This window comes from Saccostrea cucullata, unplaced genomic scaffold, assembly GCF_032062105.1.
Source record: "Saccostrea cucullata isolate Sc308-1 unplaced genomic scaffold, CSIRO_AGI_Scuc_v1 ctg517, whole genome shotgun sequence".
NCBI classification, from domain to species: domain Eukaryota; kingdom Metazoa; phylum Mollusca; class Bivalvia; order Ostreida; family Ostreidae; genus Saccostrea; species Saccostrea cuccullata.
Window position 1 is genome coordinate 113,670 of NW_026920800.1, and position 21,176 is coordinate 134,845.

At 33.7% G+C, this 21,176-nt stretch overlaps 1 long non-coding RNA gene across 1 annotated transcript; it reads right to left on the reverse strand.

The window, feature by feature from the left end:
* Positions 1-15,625: 15,625 nt before the first annotated feature.
* Positions 15,626-20,920, reverse strand: LOC134258092 (uncharacterized). The gene is made up of 4 exons (XR_009990071.1): positions 20,599-20,920; positions 18,817-19,148; positions 17,422-18,532; positions 15,626-15,904 (listed from the first exon to the last, which is right to left on the reverse strand). It is a non-coding gene; the product is annotated as an uncharacterized LOC134258092 (long non-coding RNA).
* Between the last annotated feature and the right edge of the window lie 256 nt (positions 20,921-21,176).

The window sequence follows — 21,176 nt, forward strand, 5'->3', positions numbered from 1 at the left end:
CATTTAAAAGAACTTGATTAGTGGAGTATGCACATCAAATATGAAGTCTCTATCTTTTATGGTTCAAAATGTATGGTTCAAGTTACGAAAAAGATATTTTTAGCATATAGCATATTTTAGCATATAGGTCACTGTCAAGGTCACTAGGTCATTGACCTTGGTGTCATTTGAAAGCACCTCATTAGTGAAGTATGCATACCAAATATGAAGTTTCTACCTTTCATGGTTCAAAAGTTATGGCGAAGGTTAAAGTTTGGAGACAAACAAACAGACAGACAGACAGACAGGACAAAAACAATATACGCCTCCCGATCTATCAATCCGGGTGCATAATTAACAAAATGCCTAAAAATTAGTATGAAACAACATCGGCCATAATTTTATCTCTCCTATGCGATGTTTTTCTTATTTTACAATGATTTTACAAGAAATATATATACCAGAGTCAAAAATCGGCCACAAACAAATTTACCATAATTGATTCTTTCATGAAGCAATTAGAAATTGTATTCTTATATTTATCTGTCAATTAATATATCCCTGTGACATTAAACATTTGAATGCGACATTCGAGGATTTTCTTCAATACATAATACATGTAAACTTACGGGGAAACATCCTCCGGTAGTGTAGATTCAAGTTTGTTCAAATCATGACCCCTGGGGGTAGGGCGGGGGCAAAAATGGCTGACCAAAGTTTTATATAGAAATATATAGGAAAAATTTTTCATAAATCTTCTCAAGAATAGCAAAGCCATAATTGATCATATTTATATGGAAGCATCTTCAGGTTATAGATTCAAATTTGTTCAAATCAGGACCCCCGGGGGTAGGGCGGGGCCAAAATGGCCGATCAAAGTTTTACATAGAAATATATATAGGAATTTTTTTTTTGAAAAAATCTTCTTCTTAAGAATTGCAAAGCCATAATTGATCATATCTATATAGAAGCATCCTCAGGTTGTGTAGATTCATGTTTTTTTCAAATCATGACCCCCGGGGGTAGGGCGGGGCCAAAATGGCCGATCAAAGTTTTACATAGAAATATATATAGGATTTTTTTTTTTTTAAATCTTCTTCTTAAGAATTGCAAAGCCATAATTGATCATATTTATATGGAAGCATCCTCAGGTAGTGTAGATTCAAGTATCTTCAAATCATGAATCCCGGGGGTAAGGCAAGGGCCACAATGACCGACCAAAGTTTTACATAGAAAAACTATAATTGATCATATTTATATTGAAGAATCAGCACATAGTGTAGATTCAAGTTTGTTGAAATCATGATCTCCGGGGGTAGGGGTAGCGAAAATGGCCAACCAAAGTATTACATAGAAATATATAGGAAAATTCTTTTAAAAAATCATCTGCTCAAGAATAGAAAAGCTATAATTGATCATATCTATATGGAAGTTCCTCAGATAGTGTAGATTCAAATTTGTTGAAATCATGACCCCCAGGGGTAGGGTGGGGCCGAAATGGCCCATTAAAGTTTTACTTAGAAATATATAGGAATTTTTTTAAAAAGATTTTCTTCTCAAGAATTGCAAGGCCATAATTGATCATATCTATATTGAAGCATCCTCAGGTAGTGTAGATTCAAGTTTGTTCAAATCATGATCCCCAAGGGGTAAGCCGGGGCCAAAATGGCCAACCAAATTTTTACATTAGACATATATTGGAAAATTCTTTAAAAATCATCTTCTCAAGAATCACAGAGCCATAATTGATCATATTTTTATGGAAGCATCCTCAGGTAGTGTAGATTCAAGTTTGTTCAAATCATGACCCCAGGGGTAGGGCGGGGCCACAATGGCTGATTAAAGTTTTACATTAGACATATATAGGAAAATTCTTTAAAAATCATCTTCTCAAGAATAGCAAAGCCATGATTGGTCATGGGATTACTTTGGAACTTCAATAATAAACCAATTTCTACTTTTTCCTAGCCAGTGTTCAGGTGAGCGATGTGGCCATGGGCCTCTTGTTTTTTTTTTTCCATTTTTTGTTCTTTCTGGGGTAGTGTAGATTCTGAATAGTTAAAACCCCCAGGGGTAGGGCGGGACCACAATAGGGAAATCAAATTTTATATAGAAATAAATAGAAAATATCTTCTACTCAAGAACCAGTGGGCCAGGAAAGCTGAAACTTTGGTGGAAGCATCCTGAAGTAGTGTAGATTCTAAATTGTTCAAATCATGACCCCGGAAGGGGGGGGGGGGGGTAGAAGACCACAATAGATATAAGAAGAGGGGAAACCTGGTAAACAACTGCTTCACCAAAGTTACTCAAGTGAGCGATGTGGCCCATGGGCCTCTTGTTTTTCTACTTATAGGCATCAACTCAAAATTGTTAACATTCATTTGAAGAGAGCAACAAAGTTTCTTAATAAAATATTAATTTTGCACTCATTGCAGCAAAACACTGCAAGATGAATTGATATTTTACAATGATTTTAGAAAAGTTTGATCAGCTGAGTCTACTGGCACTCCATACATCCAGTGATGTACATACAGTGAAACCTGTCTAATCTGACATTAACTGGGAGATCAATTTTGTGTCAGAATAGACAGGGTGTCAAATTGCAGTGTAAAAAATGGAAAATAGTAAAATGGGAAAGAAATTTAACTTCGGAATTCAAAGGATTGCACGTGTCAGTCAAATTAGACAGTTAACACCAAAACTTCTCCTCTGCTTTTAAGGGCTTGGAACCTTCTGCTTGAAATAACATGTAAATATGTTATTTCAAGCAGGCAGCATTAAAAGTATTGTGCCTTTTTTTCAGTTTTGTTACGTTCTCTCTTTTTTTTGGCTTTTTTTTTTGTTGTTTTTTTTTTATTTTCTTTCTTTTTTTCATTATTTTTTGGTTTTTCTTCCTTTTTTTTTGTTTTTGTTTTGTTTTTTTTTTTTTTTTTTTTTTTGTTGTTGTTGTTTTCTTGTTTTGTTTTTTTTTTGTTTTTTTTGGCACAAAACTTGCCAATGAGATTAAATAATTTCACATTTACAATTCACAATTTCACATCAACAATTCACAATGTCACATTAACAATTCACAATGTCACATCAACAATTCACAATTTCACATCAATAATTCACAATTTCACATTAACAATTCACAATGTCACATCAGCAATTCACAATTGCATTAAAGAATCATGATTTAACATTTCAAATTATGATTTAATTAACATTAACAAAATCACAATTTAATATTTACCAATTACAATTAACATTTTTAGAGGCAAATCAATATCTTGCATTTTCAAATGCAATTAATAATTTTACATCCATTTCTTTCACTGCATATTTAGTCACATCAGTATATAATACATTCATGCAATTTCACAATAAGCTAATAACCAAGAGATTACACAAATTATTATTGTTACAATAGCTGGAAAAATTTACACATTCTAGGAATACTTATGTCATATTTAGCAATCATTACATCTGGAACATATTCAACTTCATCTAAACAATTACAATAATGAACTATCACCTCATTGGCATAATAATGAGGAAAGAGAAAAGTGGGGGGTCAGTGTGGGAGGAAGACGGAGTACCCGTAGAGAACCCACGTGTCCGAACGGGTGACCCCATACCCTAACATAATTCGGACACCCTTTACAAACATATTTTAAAAATAGTCTTTGAGAAAAAACTGTTACTAGAATGCATAATGTCATCAGTGCTTTGAAGATTTGGATTGATCCTGCATTAATTAAGTCCTGCTTCTTCATCCACATATGTTACTTCTAAAATTTCTTTTATTTTCTGTAAATAAACAAGGCAAGATATAATTGTAAGGTTTGAATTAAAAAAAGAAACTAACAAGAGACCTACGTTACATTGCTTAACTGAGCATTACTGAGCACTAAGGCAATCAGTTCAGTATTGAAAAACTTAAACTTGAATCTACACTACCTATGATTTGAACACACACTTGAATCTTCACTATCTGAAGATGCTTCTGAATTAATATGACTTATCATAGCCTTTGCTGATATTAAGAAGAAAACTTTATTTGATATTTCTTTGTATAACTTTGATCCCCAGTTGTGGCCTCTTTTTACTCTTGATGGAGGGATCATGGTCTGAACAAACACTACCTGAGGATGCTTCAGTAAAAATATGACCAATCATTGCTTAGCTGTTCTTGAGAAGAAAATATTCAAGATTTATTCATTGTACAAGGTCCATTCAATAAGTTAAATTTCTTTTTTTACATGTCAAAAGTTCATTGAAAGAGCTCCTAAACACAGAAAAACCCATGAAATGTCCTCACAAAGAAATTCACTTTTAAAGTAAGCATGATCACTATCCACACTGTGCTGAAAACTTCTTATATGATCTCTGCCAAGAAGATGAGAATAAGAGCAGAAATGTGAAAACTGTGCTTTTCACATAAATTGCAGCAGAATTCATATTTAAGATCTGACCAAGTTGTTCTTGAGAAAATGACTTTTAGATAAAACCACCTAATTTTTACCATTTCTTAATTATTCCCACTTAGAAGAGGGTGTGGCCCTTCAAATGAATAAACTAATAACTCCCTTTACCCAGGATATCCTGTGCCAATTTTAGTTAAAATTGGTTTCATGGTTCTTCACACTCAGAAAAGAAGATGAAAATGTGAATTAAAAGTTTATGACAACAATGACTCCGACAACAACAGACATCGGACAAATTTTGATAAGAAAACCTAATGCACTTGAGCCTTTAATTTACTCAGGTTAGCTAAAAGATACAAAATAGCAATCAAGGTCATTTTCCATACCTGAAGGATTCTCATCCTTGATAAGGTCAAGAAAATCCACATAATGACATGAATCCAGTTTTATTCCTTCAGTCTGTTCTCCAAATCTTAAACCTTCAAATAAAAGGAATATATTCAGAAGTATATACATACATTAATTTTAATAACATGATTTTATAAAAAGATTCTGAGAAACTGAAGACAATTATAAGTAATAACACAAAATTGGTTGTTTCTATATGGCATAGTAGCATTAAAATAGAAGTATGTCCATCGGACATGAATGTCCCTCCAAGGGTATATTAGTAATGCAACATGAAAATTTGTAAGAAATTTGATCAGAATATCTTGAAAAGTGATGCAGTTGAATTGCTTACATCAGTATGTATCAGCATATGAAGTTTAACACTAATTTCTGAAAAGTGAGGTTTAAGGTCAAATGAAAGGTCAAGGTAAAACATGTTGAAGCAGTTGAATTGCTTACATCAGTGTGTATCACCATATGAATTTTGACACAAATTTAGGGAAAAAGAGGTCAAAAAATGTTGTTTATACAGTTGAAAAGCTCTCATCAGCATGTATCAGGATAAAAAGTTGAAAAAAATATGGTTTCTTCAAAACTGATATAAAAACATTTCAATAAAAGTGAGGTCAAGGTCAAAGGAAAGGTCAAGGTCAAAATATATTGATGTAGTTGAATTGCTCTCATCAGTATGTATTAGCATATTAAGTTTGACACTAATTTAGGAAAAGTGAGGTCAAGGTCAAAGGAAAGGCCAAGGTAAAAAATGTTGATGAAGTTGAACAGCTCTCATCAGTATATGAAGTTTGATAAAAATATCTTAGATGGTTTCCTAACAAGAGGCCCACGGGCCTTATAGGTCACCTATATCATGTAACAACTTTCCAACAATTGAATTTGGGCGTGTTTTAAATCAAAGGCCATGAAATTCAAAATATTTAAAGAGGCACTATTGCTTATAATAACTATACACTTAGCTTGCATACTTTGGTTACTTAAAACCCAGAGGTAGATCAGAGTAACAAAAAGAAAATGCATTTCCACTTAAAAAACCAGTTGTGCACCCCACCCCACAGGAACCTCTGACCCTGCGTGCAAATTTTCAAAATTCTGGAAATTTTATTATAAAGAGCAAGAGCCATGTTATGCATAGAATGGCCTTGTACTTATATCAATTAATTAACTATCACCCTCTTTCCCATTTCATATATCAAAATAAAGTAGACACTTGGTGCTTTCATTTTCTATAACAAAATTTTGTTTTGAGAATCCAGATACATGTATTGGAAAACAGGTTTGAGAAATTGCAATGTTCTTAAAATTTACAGAAAAATGTGTATTTGACTATCTTTAGCAAAGAATTAAAATATGAGCACAGCCCTCGATCAAAAAAAACATAAAACATGTTTTTTGATCTTCAGAAACACAGCTTTCATTATGTATTAACATATTTTGGATCCGAGATTGTGTCTCTATATGAAATATTGAAAAAATGCCTTAATTTTAGGTCATTTTCAAAGGAATTTACAGGATATGGGGAAAATGATGCATTTTGTGACGTCATAATACATTGACTAGATGGAAAATTATGTCACAAATAATAGATACGTGGTCACCAACATTCCAAGTGATAAATCTGCATTTGCAACCTAAACTGAGCGTTTTTGATTTTTGAGAAATTCTCAGGGCAAAATGAGGCCCAAAGTGGCTCTTGCTCTTTTACTTCATCATAAATGGTTGATTAATACTAAAAAGTAGATTTCAAAGCATTAATTCATTTTCAGACTATGTAATCCCCACCCACCCTCCAGTACCCTGATCCAGGGGTCCTGAAATTAACCATTTTGAAAGAGGCACCTTTCATCATCATTAATATGTACTTAGAACATTGGCATCATACCCAGGAGCAAAGGAAAATGTTTTTGAAGAATTCATGCATTTTCACTATATACCATTAGAGCCCTGCCCTAACACCAAAACCCCTGACCCTGGGGCCCTGAAATTCACAAATCTGGAAGAGGCATCCTTCTTCATCATAACTATGTACATAGTTCATTATATTAATGCTCAGGAGCAGAGAAGAAGAAGATTTTTAAAGAATTAATGTATTTTCACTATATAATCAATAGAGCCCCACCTAACCCCTGACTCTAAGGCCATAAAATTCACAATTTTCTTATGCAACATAAATATGTACTTGCCTGGTTAGTTTATTTAATACTCAGTAGCAAAGAAGAAGATTTTCAAAGAATTTATGCATTTTCACTATATAATTAATAGAGCCCCGCCCTAACACTAGAACCCCTATCCCCGGGGCCAAGAAATTCACAATTTTGGAAGAGGCAGCCTTGTTCAACATAACTATGTATTAGGTTTGTTTATTAAATACCCAGGAGCAAAGAAGATTTTCAAAGAAATAATGCATTCACACTATATAATCTATATTGCCCCGTCCTAGCACCTTAAAACCCCTGACCCTGGGGCCATGAAATTCACAATTTTGGAAGAGGCAGCCTTATTCAACATAACTATGTACGTATTTTAGTTTATTTAATGCCCAGGAGCATAGAAGAAGAAGATTTTCAAAGAAATAATGCATTCTCACTACTGTAAACCAACTTTTATTCGCGACGACTTTATTCCACGATTTACCATGGATAAATTAGTTCGCGATGATTTATTTTCACGATCAAGCCTTTTTGGATCTGTTGTTAATAGACACATTCACACTAAGGACTGGTTCATGGCGAGAAATATTCACGATGACGAGGCTCTCGCGAACTTCGCGAAAATTTCTCGCATGCGAATAAAAGTTGGTTTACAGTATATAATCTATATAGCCCCACCCTAGCACCTAAGAACCCCTGACCTTGGGGCCCTGAAAATCAAAATTTTGGAAGAGGCAGCCTTATTCAACATAACTATGTACTTATTAATTTTATTTAATGCCCAGGATCAGAGAAGAAGATTTTCAAAGAAATAATGCATTTTCACTATGTAATCTATTTAGCCCCACATTAGCACTAGAACGCCTGAACCCAGGGCCATAAATTTCACAATTTTGGTAGAAGACTCAATGCTGATTACAATCATGCAAACAGTTTGACTGCTTGATGTCTAGGAGTAAAGAAGAAGATTTTTAAAGATTGCATTAATTTTAGTGGATTTGGTCCCCCCCCCCCTCAGGCCTCAGGAACCATGAATTTCACAATATTTTTACCCTTCACCCAAAGATACTTTATGCCAAATTTGGTTAAAATTGGTTGAGTGGTTGCAGAGAAGAAGCTGAAAATGTTCAAAAGTTAACACACGATGCACAACGACGGACAAAAACGGAAACACTAATATAAGAAATGTGATCAAAGGAAAGGTCAAGGTAAAAATGTTGATGCAGTTGAATAGCTCTCTCATCAGTATGAATCAGAACATAAGGTTGGAAAAAAATATCTTAAATGGTTTCTTTAAAACTGAGCTAAACAGTAATTTACGAGGGGCGTTCAATAAATAATGTCATTGGGGCACAGAGAAAAACAAAAAACGCTTTTCTATGACTTAGTTTTTATGATTTAACTAAAATATTCTCTTTCAATTAAAACGCATATCCGTAACATTTTCATTCAATTTCTAATTGTTTTTCGAACACATATTTGAGCATGACCCTTCATATACTGGAATATGGCAGATCCTATGATTCGCTGTTCTTGTTTTTTTTCTTTCTAATAGATGTTTTTCTAAGTTTAGGAAATAAAACAAGTCAAAGGTTGAAAGATCTGGCAAATTTTGTTGGTGTGACAAAACATTAAATTTCTGTTTATCCCCAAAACTCCTTTACTCTTCATCGTCTGTGGGTTTGGCCGCCGTCATGAAGACATTTAATGTAACTTGTATTCCTCTGTTTCCTTCCTCTCATAAACCTTTCAATTTTTTGCAAAAAAATGTTTTCTAGACTCCTAAAACTAAAAATGAATTTGAAGAATAAGACCGCTAATATTTAAGAAAATGGCATATTATTTTATGCTCCTGCAATTCTTTGCTCTTCTTAGGGCTTTGCAGTTTTGTCAAGTGCATCTTATTGTAAATTTGTTTTGAGGGCTTAAAGAAAAATGCATTCAAGTTTCATTATCTGCTAGAATTTCATACATACATGGATAAGTGCAATTTTTTATTTTTTTTAAACAATTAATTGTTTGGATATTCTTAGAATCAAAGAAAATTCATACAAGCATGGATATAAGTGCAATTTTTGATTTTTTAAAAATAATTGTTTGGATATTCGTACACCGTGTCATTTTCACTCATTTTTTATAATATAGGGTGACCTTTGAGTATTAAACTTTTTTACTATAAAATGTTTATTTAAAACAGTATGAACTATATGATTTTTATCAATTTTACTATGTGTCTTAAAGTCAATAAAACATAATCAGTAAATAATTTTTATTTTGCAAATTTATATATATTTACTATATATTTTTGTTTATTGAAATCTACATGTTCACCTGTCTAAGTTTTATTTCAGTGAATATAGATATTAACAAGTTTTACAGCTGCTTTAATGAAGTGTTTAATTTTACTCAAGTTTATTGATTCTTGACCATTAATTTCTAATGCAGTGTCTTGAATAGCCATTGATTTCCAGCTTTCCACAATGAAATAATGCGATGAAAAGTTGTCACACAAACTGTTATCAATTTATTAAAGATTCAATAATGAGATAAAGTCAAGCTTTATGTCATATGACGTACTATGTTGTATGCCATCGAGCTAATGACATTATTATACCCCCGCTGAAAAGTGGGAGGGTATAATAGTAATCGGTATTTCCGTCCGTCCGTCCGTCCATCCGTCTGTTATGCTTTGGGGTACCCATTTCTTATCCGCAACTCCTCTCATATCACTGAAGGAAATTTAATAAAACTTTCTCAGATTCTTAATTACATATTGCCATTGTGCACCTTCTATTTTACTTTTTGATCTGACATATATTTTTGATTTTCCAGAGCAAAACATGGGCACTGCCATTATATTATATAAGAAAAAGATTTTTAAAATATACTTCTCAAGAACCAGTGGGCCTGAAAAGCTGAAACTTATGTGGAAGCATCCTGGGATAGTGTAGATTTTAAATTGTTCAAACCATGACCCCTGGGGGTTGGGCGGGGCCACAATAGGGAATCAAATTTTTACATAGAAAAATATTGGAATTTTTTTTTTAAACTTCTTAAAAACCACTGGACCAGAAAAACTAAAACTTATGTGAAAGTATCTTTGGGTAGCATAGATTCTAAATTGTTCAATTCATTATTGCCCAGCAGTAGGGTGGATCTACAATAGGGAATAAAAGTTTTACATTGAAAAGTATTGGAAAAACTTTAAAAATCGGTTTCTCAGGAACTACAAGGCCAGAAAAGCTGAAACTTATATGGAAGCATCATGGGGTAGTATAGATTTTAAATTGTCCAAATTTGATGGTCATTGACCCCTGGAGTCACAAAATGTAATACAAGGAGGAAATCTGGTTAAGAACAGCATGGTCAAAGCAAATCAAGTGAGCGATGTAGACCATAGGCCTCTTGTTTAAATTTTGCAGGTATTAATTTTGCGCCTGGATCGATAGGTCCGAGGCGTATACCCGGGTATTGTTTTGTCCCGTCTGTTTGTCTATTTATCTGTTTGTCTGTTGTCAACCTTAACCTTCGCCATAACTTTTGAACTGTTAGAGATAGAGACCTCATATTTGGTATGCATACTCAACTAAATAAGGTCCTTCAAATGACACCAAGGTCAATGACCTTGACTGTAACCTATATGCTAAACATGGTTTTTGGGAACTTTGTTGCCACTGGACGTTTGTGTTTCAAAAACGCATCTTTTTTATAGATTAATTTTAATGCATATTTTGGACATTATGATGCCACTGATCTTCAAATCTTGTCAGCTGATGCATCTTTGGGCCTTGAAGTGTGTCAACTAAAAGTTTGGTCACCATGAACCATTTTGTGAATTTTATAAATAACCTTGTTCTAGAGTATTTAGTTCATCATTTCACATGCTGAGGTTTACAACCGTTCAGCCTTGTAAGTTGTACCATCACAGTAACTCAGTTGATAAAGAGATTACTCCCTGATCAGAAGGTCCTGGGTTCAATCCCTGGAAGCAACTGACCTATGTTGATAAAAATAGGTAGCAAGTGTTTGTTTGCTAAGCACTAGGCACTGTGAATTAAAAGTTGCAGGTTCTTTGAATAATACTTTAACAACCCAAGCCCTGTGTCAGAGCAGGCATTGGCATCCCAGACTCTGCAGTAAAAGATCTCTAACTGTTCAATGACCCCAAGTGCTGAGTAAAGGTCTAAATCTGAAGCCATTTGTTGGTATATGATGACATCTCTATATAGTGTAAAAAAATCTCTAATGGGAGGGATGTTAACAACCAACTACCTTGTAAGTTGATGTACCTTGGAGTCTTGAAATGTTTCTTAGAAAGTCTGATCATTGATCATACCTAAGTTTCTGAATTTTTCAGGCATTTATTTATGGATTGATTTTGATGCAATTCTATATGTTGGACACTGCAAAGTTTGGGATCATCATCCTTGTCAGCTGACATGTCCTAAGGTCTCGGAGTATATTAGCAAAAACGCAATTTTTTATTTTTACTAAATTATCAATAGAGTATGTGCCACTCTTATACACCAGAACCATGAAAATCACTTTACCCTGACCATTTTCACAATAACCCCCTTCCACTTTTTTTAATGGGTTTGAAGCACATTTTAAACTAGAACTGTCCAAACGGGACAAAATACCCCCCAATGGGTTTTTCAGAAGTAAGTTTTTCCATAATAAAGATATGTATCAAACACGAATTATGAAATTTTTCTTCCAGTGACCTTGAACTTCCCCAAATGACATTGGGTCAAGGTCATGACACACCCTTGGGTCATGGGCAATCTTTGAGTGAAATGAGAACCTACCAAGTTTATCCATAAGAAAGATATGGACCGGATACGAATTATGAAATTTTTCTTCCAGTGACCTTGAACTTCCCAAAATGACCTTGGGTCAAGGTCATGACACACCCTTGGGTCATGGGCAATCTTTGAGTGAAATGAGAACCTACCAAGTTAATCCATAAGAAAGATATGGACCGGACACAAAATATGAAATTTTTCTTCCAGTGACCTTGAACTTCCCCAAATGACTTTGCGTCAAGGTCATGATACACCCTTAGGTCATGGGCAATCTTTGTGTGGAGTAGTAGATTCTAATGTTCCGCTTAAGGGTGTGTATGACCTTGAAAGATATGGACCGGACACGATTGCGGACATGATTGCACAGACGGACAGACAGACAGACGCACAAGGTGATTCCTATATACTCCCTCAAACTTCGTTTGTGGGGGGTATAAAAATATAGAGCTTTTGAAAACTTGTAATGTTTGTCTCTGTTATATCCATACCTGGAAGTAAAGATCATTTATCTCTTCTCCTGCTGCAATTATTGAGGAACTATAGAAAGGTTTTGACTCCAGAAATGTCAAAAGGTCCTTCATCTGTTCACAACCAAATATCAGGACTGTGATTATATAACTTCATGTCGGAGGCACCCTGACTCATGTGCATCTTTAAGGCATAAACCATACGGTTCAACTTCATTTCAATTTATTTCAGGAATCTGTGAATAAAATGGAAAAAAAATGAGGACAATGAACATTATATAAAACAAGAGATGTTTGTAAAACAATTATGCCCCCTCCTCCAAATGATTGGAATTTTTCCAAGTCCAAGGGGCAAAACTCTGTCATCAATAGGTTGATCGTACTCAAAACAAAACTTGACTTAGACATTTTTATGATAAATATATCATAATGTGTGTCAAATTTCATTTCAGCATGTGCAACTGCTGCGACAGGCAGCTGCAAAGCAATATGCCCTCCCTTTTTTGAAGGGTGTATAATTATTTTATGGTTATGTATAATTATGAAAACATCATTGTTCAATCTAAAGTGTATGCATTATAAAACAAAAGTAGATACAATACTAGTTATACGATCATGTTATGCGAGCAACGAGAGGTCTTCCGTCCGATTCATGAAAAAAAAAAACATGTAAAATCGAGCTAAAAAGTGATTCAAAATTTTGATCACAAGGAGGAGTGAATCCACGTCGCCAACGTGAATGCGCCTTTTTTTCTCTTTTCTTCCCAACGCGCGAACCATTTAGCTATTGGGAATACTGCTTTAAATATACTTGTGTATACTTTGGCAACAGTACACCCGTCTAAGAATCATAAAAGGCGGGCCACTATTCATAATTTCGTGTCAAACGCCACGCGTAAATATTCGCATCTTTCCTTTGTACTGATCTATTAAAGAGGTGCAATAGCTTCAATGAAATTAATTAATAAAACATTCTTATCAGTTAGTTTATTTTTTCGGCGTTAGGAAAGTATATTCAATAACACATTGTACACATTACATATCGTATCTAGCCCAGTAACACTAAAGCAGTGAAACGGAAATTAAGATTTTTAAGATTGACACTGAATTGCAACGTACTACTACGTAAGAGTTACAAGTAGTTTTTTGCATTTCATGTATCCTTATGTCAGAATGGTTTAATCAAAGAATTTATGAATTTTCCTATATAACCATAAGCCCCCCCCAACACCGAAATGGCGGGGCCATAAAATTCACAATTTTGGTTGACCCGCATCATAACTATGATTTTCAAATATTAATATCTAGGAGCAGAGAACAATATTAAAACAACTATATATAGTAAGCACACACATAGAAGTGTCTCTAAAATTCATAATATTCCAAAAATAAATGAAAAATATTAAAAAACAAAGAAAAGTTGAAAAATTTCACTTTTTCAATTGGCTTCCCCCAACACCAGAATCCTTGACCCTGGGGCCATAAAATTCACAATTTCCTGGAAAGTATCAATCATCATCTATAAACTTAATACCCAGGAGCAGAGAAAGTTTCAAATTGATATATTTTACCGTTTTTGAGTTTAATCGTGGGGCCATAAAATTCACAGTTTTTAAGGCAATCATCAAAATGTCCAAAACTTTGTTGGCACCAGAGAGGAGATTTTCAAAGAAAACTGCATTTTGGAACTTTGAAGAATATCTTACAGGGCCATCTTTCACAATTTTGGAAAATTTCATGTAATTACAATCATCAAACAGTTTGACTGCTTGATGTCCAGGAGTAAATAATAATATTTTTAAAGAGAAACAGTAGAATCACCATAAGGTCTTCAGGGGGGGGGGGGTGGGCAGGGATCAGAAATTCATAAAATCACCTTTAAAAATCTTTGTGAAATTTGATATGACACCCTTCAGTTCAGAGAACATGAAAATGTTCAAATGGAACACACTGGACGAATAGATACCCATAGATTGAATAGCAATAGGTCATGATACTCACAAATCTTGTGAAGCTGGTCCAGTTCAGCAACATTATTCACGTGATAAAACTCGGCAGCTTGTCAATGACAATCTTATAGTCCTTGTGCTGGTCCTCAGATATTACGTGATAACTGGGCAGCTTGTCAATGACAATCTTACAGAGAAAAAATTAAATGCACATCCTCCTTCTGTAACAAAGTAGTTTTGTCAATTTAATAGGCATAACACATTGTATGAAAAATCAATTTTCTCAAGAACACAAAAGAAAAGAGAGATTTTATTATCCCTGTATGGTGCAGATTCATATTTTTCAAATCATAGCTTGGAGTACGTAGGTTGGGCAAAAACTGAGGGGTATGAATGCTTCACATGGAATTCAGATACTGTAGAAATACATTTTTCTGCGTGGTATTAATTTATGCAGTCACAAATTTGTCAAAGTGTACTTATATAAAAGTAAGGCATATAATAACAGTCTAAGAGATATGCGTAATTTTCAACCCACAGATGAAACAGAAATTGAGATTCCACGGAATTATGACCCCCTGGAAAAAAAGTAACTCTACAGTATCTATACTGAAAAAATCTAAAATTACATATAGAGATAGACATGGATGTCCACAGTAATGTACATATAAACATCAAAACTTCTCCTCTGCTTTTAAGGGCTTGGAACCTTCTGCTTGAAAAAACATGGTAATTCAAGCAGGCAGCATTAAAAGTTTTGTGCCTTTTTTTCATTTTTTATTCTTTCTCTCTTTTTTCTGCTTTTTTTTTTGTTGTGTTTTGTTTTGTTTTTTCACAATTTTTTTTTTCATTTTTTTTTTTTTTTTTTTTTTTTTTTTTTTTTTTTTTTTTTTTTTTTTTGTTTTTTGTTTTTTTTTTTTTTTTTTTTTTTTTTTTTTTTTTTTTTTTTTTATTTTTAATTTTTTTTTTTTTTTTTTTCTTGTTTGTTTTTTTTTTTGGCACAAAACTTGCCAATGAGATAAAAATAATTTCAAATTTACAATTCAAAATTCAACATGACAATTCACATTTTCACTTAACAATTTACAATTTAACATTCTAAATCATTAATTTAACATTAACAAATCACAAATTAATTTTCATTTACAAATCACTGGCAATTTAACATTTTTTAGACGCAAATCACAATTTTACATTTTCAAATGCAATTTTACAATTTTACATTCATTTCTTTCACTGCACATTTAGTCACATCAGTATATATACGGCATTCAATTTCACAATAAGCTAATAACAAAAAGGTGACAATACAAATTATTCTTTCTACAACAGCTGACAGAATTTACACATTCTATGAATACTTATGTCCTATTTAACAATCATTACATCAGCTGAAACATATTTAATTTCATCAAAACAATTACAATAATGAACTATCATCTCATTGGCATAATAATAGCTAATGAAGAAGAAAGAGAAAAGTGGGGGTCAGTGTGGGAGGAAGACGGAGTACCCGTAGAGAACCCACGTGTCCGAATGGGCGACCCCATACCCTGACATAATTCGGACACCCTTTACAAAAATTTATATTTTTAAAATAGTCTTTGAAAAAAACATTGTTACTAAAATGGATTTACATCAGTGCTTTGAAGGTGTGGATTAATCATTTATTCCTGCTTCTTCATCCACACATAATGATCTCATGACAAGGATGTTCCTTCTAAAAGTTCCTTTGATTTTCTGTAAATGAACAATAGGCAGAGGTATAATTGTCAGGTTTGAATAAAAAAAATTAAGAAGAGACCTATATGCTACATTGCTCACCTGACCTCTAAGGCTAGGAAAAAGCAAAAATCAGTACAGTACTGTAGATCACCATATTTTCACACCTTAGTTTAGTGACTTAGGTATTGGGTATTTTAAAATTAGCGAAACAACATTTTCGCTAGCGGTTGTTTCTGTTGTATATAAACATTAATAATGCAAATATACACAAGAATAAATTTTTTGCGAGCAGACAGCCCCTCTTGAGTAATTTTCACTCATATAGTAATGCAACATTTTTCAGGGGAGGGCTACAAATGTAGACCTATACTTGGTATTAAGGCTATGGAGCAGTGAGGGATTTTTTTGCACCTACTGCAACATGCATGACAGCACAGTGTATATGATCTCAGTAAAAGACTGGTCTTCTTGTCCCACAGTGGGATTCGAACCCACAATAGTAGGATCAACTCCTTTAAACTATGCTACTCTATAGCTGATTCTCTTAAATACCACTGTACAATGCAACAACAAAAAATGTGAAAGAAGATGGGGGAACAAGGCAGGCAGAATGCCCATAGCATCAGATATTAAAAATCATATTCAATATGTGAATTGAGTATTTACATTAACTTCTCATTATTGAAATTATGTAATTTTGTGGAAAAATACTTTTCTGAGAGAAAAAAATCTGGTATTTATAAAAATATTAGATGGTATTCATGGAATTCGAACCCTAGCAATAAAAATCCAACGTATCATACTTTAATCACTTTGAGACCAACGCACTAACCACTATGCTACATGCCTCATGATGATTTCGGGCATTTGATTCAGGTTTGTGATATGACCCTTGACTAATGGACTTAAAGTATTTCCCAAAAAGATGTGAATGTTTTGACACAAAATTGTATTTTTAAGGTATAGTGGGTCTTCGCTCCTTTTTTTTGTAAACCAAAAAATAGGATTATCTTTCAAAAAAAATCACAGTCTTTGTGAAATTTTTTTGAGACTTTAATATTAGATGAAATATCAACTAAAATTTTGGTATAATTGAGTTTAAATTTTCACTTCTTATCTGTTGCACTATAGGCACTTTGTCCGCCTTATCCCCCAATCTTCTTTAATTAGAATTTCACAGCATAAATTACATCAGATGTATCATTCTTGTGAAAATTAAATCCAATTGGAAACTTTTAGGATTATCTTTCAAAAAAATGGAGCGAAGACCCACTCATATTAAAAATTTTTGTCAAAGTATGAGAAACTGATCGTTTTTGTTCTTTTTAGTGTGTTTATGCTTTATTCCTTAAGATTATATAGAGCAATAACCAGAAATTCGTGAAAATTTTGTCTCGCTAATGAAGAGTCAATGACTATCTTGCAAAAATAAGGTGTCACGAAAATTAAGTAATCTACAGTAGTCTACTAGTTAACTAGACCTTGCTTAATATAAAAAATAAGATGATTTGGAATATGAAAATGTCATATACCTGATCAGTATCAGCTATCCACTGTGGTATGTCTTGGTGGAAAAGTCAACATCCATCAGGCATAAATTTTGTCCTCCGGGTGTTTCCACCAAGTCTTGTTGGGGATATCTTGTGGTTTCCACATTTTGAAAATCATTGTCCATCAAGCTTGTCTGTGTTTATAATGTTTCCACCCATTTCTTTTGGGTGTAGCTGGTGTTTTCACATATTGGATTATCATTGTCCATCAAGTTTGCCACAATATTAATAATGGCCTTGCCTCCTTTAGATTTATTTCACCAAGTCCTTTTGAAAAGTATTTGTTGTTTTTTCATCTCTCCACCAATTCCTTTTGGGTGTATCTAGTGTTTTCACATATTGGAAAATCATTGTCCATCAAGTTTGCCTAAAGATTCATAATGGCCTTGCCTCCTCAAGATTTATTTCATTAAGTCTTTTTAGAAGTATTTGCTGTTTTCCCATCTTTCTACCAATTCCTTTTGGATGTAGCTAGTGTTTTCACATATTGGATTATCATTGTCCATCAAGCTTGCCGCAATATTAATAATGGCCTTGCCTCCTCAAGATTAATTTCACTAAGTCCTTTTAGAAAGTATTTGTTGTTTTCTCATCTTTCCACCAATTCCTTTTGGGTGTAGCTGGTGTTTTCACATATTGGATTATCATTGTCCATCAAGTTTGCCACAATATTAATAATGGCCTTGCCTCCTCAAGATTTATTTCACCAAGTCCTTTAAGAAAGTACGGTATTTGTTGTTTTCTCATCTTTCCACCAATTCCTTTTGGATGTAGCTGGTGTTTTCACATATTGGAAAATCATTGTCCATCAAGTTTGCCAAAATATTAATAATGGCCTTGCCTCCTCAAGATTTATTTCACCAAGTCCTTTTAGAAAGTATTTGTTGTTTTCTCATCTTTCCACCAATTCCTTTTGGGTGTAGCTGGTGTTTTCACATATTGGAAAATCATTGTCCATCAAGTTTGCCTAAAGATTCATAATGGCTTTGCCTCCTCAGGATTTATTTCATTAAGTCCCTTTTGAAGTCTTTGCTGTTTTCCCATCTTAAAAGAGGTTCATCAAGCTTGTCTATTCCAGTTGTGTTGGCTGCAGCTGCAGTAAGAGTCAGAAAATAAATGGTTAAAATACATCACTGAAGTTTTTAAGGAAAATCCTCATTTAAGTTTTTAAATAATTGTTATGTTGTCTCAACAGTGGTTTAACATATGCTTTTTATTATTAAGCAAAAATTCAATATTGGTGTAAAGAGTTGGTTTATCTAGCTAAACACCATAACAAAAGTCAGCTATTGCGGACTTTATGAAATAAGACCAGCTAAAATTTTAGCCAGCTAGTTAATAAATAAAATGATCTTCGATTATGATAATGTCACATACCTGATAAATGTCAGATCAGCATCCTTTGGCTATTCATCCTCCAATTGTTTCTGTCAGGTCCTTTTGGGTTCATCTACTGTTTCCATCATGTACTGTTGGGTGCATTTGCTGTTTCCACATCTTGGAAGATCAGCATGTACTGGCTATGTATCATCCAGTTGTTTCTATCAATGTCCAGTTGGATGCATCTGCTGTAACACGTCTTGTTGAGGATATCTGTTGTTTACACATCTTGGAAGATTAGCATCCATTGGCCCTGTCTCCTCCAGCTGTTTCCACCATGCCATGTCCTTGTTTACTATAACAAGCTTTCTTGTCTCTGACCAGTAGAGCTAAAAACAAGTCAGGCTAAAAATAAAAAGTCAGCTAGTAAATTGACGTGGTTAATTAAATGATCTTTAATATATAAATATTGAATGTAGTTGAGTGTATATTACCGTATAACTGGTTTTTAATGTGGGTGGAAATTTTTGCGATTTGATCCTGAAATAGGTATATTTATTTTTCGCGATTTTAATTTTTTCAATTTCACTTTGACAATAAAGTCTATATTTATTGAATAATATTACTAGACTGAATTTGATTCTCTATCTCTCGAAGTTTTGATTGCGCCTGTATACACGCCAATCAAGCGAAAAATAGATGTGGGCTGGACTTACCTGGAAACATTAAGGCCTAGGGCTGTTAATTGGGTGTTTACATAGATGACACTATAATTGTGGGTCGTCCATGTGTTCTTATAACATATGGGTTATTATTCACAGGGTAAATTAGAAACAAAGTCACAATTATTTTGAATTGAAACCGAGACGTTAATTCTTTGAAATTAATTTATAGAAGTTCATTTCAGTAAGTTCCCACAGACTATGAACTTTCATTTATGATTATAAAGAGTTTATATAATCCCAGTATAAGAAATACTACACAAGAAATTATTTTCTCAAGGACAGAATACCGGTTAAGAAAAATATGGTAAACACTGGTGAAGGACCCGATCAAGCCGCGGAATAGCCACACCGACAATAGTGCTATTCGGGTTTCATATAAATAAAATCATGAAATACAATGTAGGAACAAATAAATATTGAATCTTAAGGAAATCGTTTTATTTATTCGAAAAACAATCATTGTTGTTGATACCAAGTAAATTACCTGTAAAATACGATTGAAAACTTGCAGTGGCATTATTTACATATACTTCTGGTATCTGTAAAAGTAGAACTTCGAAGATCGCAACTGAAAATTCCAGATTTTATTTACGTATTTTTTGCGATTGAATTTTTTGCGATTAAGACTTGGGGAATCATCAATTCATTTTTCTCAACAAAACTTGGGATAGGTTCTATTATTTCAACCTCATCCTTAAATAGAGGGTTAGCTACCTTTGTAGGAGCAACATAATCACAATTGGGAGGATTTTCAATATCCTTGGCAAGACTTATCAGAATTTCACAAAAAATAGCAAAATAGAAAAATCCAGTTATACGGTATACTGCATGTTTTATACAAATACATATGTATTTGTGAACTGTGTTCACATATTTGTGAACCTTGTTCACAAATACCACACTTCACAGTGAACCATGCCTGCATAAATTCTATGCAGTTGCTATTTTTGGGAATAGCACCCGTCATCAAGCAATGTTGACTGTTGCTATGCTTGAGGGCATGGCTTCATTATTCAGCGGGTAATAGTGTTTTTTAACAGATGTTTTTCAACCAATCAGATTCAACTTATTTACATGAAAGTATAATATTCTTGATTATCTCATACACATGTACCTGATCAGTGTCAATAATCTCCTTTGAAATGTCTTGTTTGGAAGGTCAACATCATCAGGCAAGTCTCCTCCAGTTGTATCCACTATGTCCTGTTGGGCCCATCTTCTGTATCCATCAAGTCCAGTGGAGTGCATCTTCTGTATCCAACAAGTCAAGTGGAGTGCATCTTCTGTATCCACGAAGTCAAGTGGAGTGCATCTGCGGTTTCCACCAAGTCCAGTGGAGTGCATCTTCTGTATCCACGAAGTCAAGTGGAGTGCATCTTCTGTATCCAACAAGTCAAGTGGAGTGCATCTGCTGTTGCCATCAAGGACAGTAGGGTGCATCTGCTAAAAATATCAACAGCTTTATTTCACTGCATGCACTTTACACTAAAATACCCTATTCAGTCCCTTTCAACTAAGATTTCCTTAATTTCTTACATTTACATTTTTATTCTGTTCTTAAATTTTTGGTCTTTGATTTGTTTAAAATGAATGCATAATAAAGGTGACCACTTATAAAAAAGTTTTATACAATATTTCATTGAAAAATATAAAATGACCACCTAAGAAAGATCTCTGCTGTATTACTATGAA